The following is a 1,766-nucleotide window of genomic DNA, read 5'->3' on the forward strand; positions in this document are numbered from 1 at the left end:
CCATGAGCTGAGTTTGAATCTCAGCAAAGCATTTATTTCTGCCTTTTAACATGACTATTTGGAGTTTGCTGTCATGGTATCATCACAAAATAGTCCTCTACTTCAAATTTCACCTAAATTATTTTGTAGCAAATGACCATACACAGTTGATATTAGAGAAAGTTGCCTTCACGTCACTTGAGCAAACAATGAGATAAAATGCTTTATCTGCTTTTATCATCTTGAAGTAGATTTCTTTGTTTGAGCATCAGCGTCTTTTGTTGCCCCATGTGGCATTGTTTGCAAAAGCGACATTTAAAAAGAACTGTCTTAGATTCGATGAGTATGGGAATCAAACCCAGGCGTGCAGGACACAATGGATTAGCAGTCCATTGCCTTAATCACTCAGCCAACTCATCCATGAAGTTTAAATGTTGGCATACTTTCTCGAACCACTTCAGCCAACTCATCCATGAAGTTTGAATGTTGGCATACTTTCTGGAACCACTTCAGACACTGTTTGTAACATTTTTTAAACTGAAATTAAATGAAAATGCAACAATTTATGTAAATTTATGGTGAATTCCTTTTCACACGGCTTGTCTGCAAATCCATTTTCAACTATGGCTTGACTTTATGAGTGTTTATTTCACTTTTACTTGATATACTATAATGTGCAAAGGTTTTAGGCAGATATGGAAAAAATGCTGCAAAGCAAGAATGCTTTCAAAAATAAAAGTGTTAATAGTTTATTTTTATCAAGTAACAATATGCAGAGTGAATGATCAGAAAAGAAATCTAATCTAATTTAATCTAAATCAAATCAATATTTGGTGTGACCACCCTTTGCCTTCAAAACAGCATCAATTCTTCTATGTACACTTGCACAAAGACAGGGATTTTGTAGGATTATGGTCAGGTGTATAATTAACCAATCATACCAAACAGGTGATAATGATCATCATTTTTATATGTAGTGTGTTGCAACACAGTCATTAACTGAAACAGAAACAGCAGTGTAGGAGGCTTAAAACTGGGTGAGGAACAGCCAAACTCTGCAACAAAGGTGAGGTTGTGCACAGTACCGTATATTTCTGAACTACTCTGCCTTTATGGTGACCCAACGCAGACACATGTTCATATCATATACATCTGGTCAATAACATGACTTCCACTGATATTGTCATATTAGAGATTCACTGAATGATTGCTATTAATGTTTTTAATGAAAATACTATGACACTGGCACACTTCAGGTGATGCACACAAGAACACCTCTTTGCTTTTATTGTCAGGATGGCATTTCATAACCAAGTTGCACACACTATCTTGTGACACTAGTGCTAAAGTATCAGAGACCAGCTCCTTAGACACTGGCCACTGTCTGGTGTCGTGTCAGTCACTCTAAAAGAAAAAGGCAGGTTTAAAAAGTTTACCCTCCTCCAACAGCCCTAACTTGATGGATAGAAGACACTTCCACCTTGCTTTTAAAAAGGAATCTTCTGCAGGTGCTCTGTTTGTTTGTAGACACAGCTTATCAGCTGGCTGCTAGCTGTGAAAAGAGATGCTTTTAAACCACTTTAAAATATGTTAATAAGTTAAATCAGACTCTTTACTTTTATTTTGCCACACATATGTCCTCCACCTGTATCACTTTAGCTTAGGTACACTACTGTACAAATGTGTAACTCTGTGGTAAACCACTCCTTTTGTCACATATCCCTCCCCTTAACTTAACCAAGTAGGAGGGCGGCGACTTCGCAGTGAGTGCAAATGTTCATGACAAC

The 1,766-nt window shown here is 37.1% G+C and overlaps 1 non-coding gene across 1 annotated transcript; it reads right to left on the reverse strand.

Annotated features, from left to right (window-relative positions):
• Positions 1-316: 316 nt before the first annotated feature.
• TRNAS-GCU (transfer RNA serine (anticodon GCU)) lies at positions 317-398 on the reverse strand. The gene has a single exon. It is a non-coding gene; the product is annotated as a tRNA-Ser (tRNA).
• Between the last annotated feature and the right edge of the window lie 1,368 nt (positions 399-1,766).

Source organism: Mixophyes fleayi, chromosome 10, assembly GCF_038048845.1.
Source record: "Mixophyes fleayi isolate aMixFle1 chromosome 10, aMixFle1.hap1, whole genome shotgun sequence".
NCBI classification, from domain to species: domain Eukaryota; kingdom Metazoa; phylum Chordata; class Amphibia; order Anura; family Limnodynastidae; genus Mixophyes; species Mixophyes fleayi.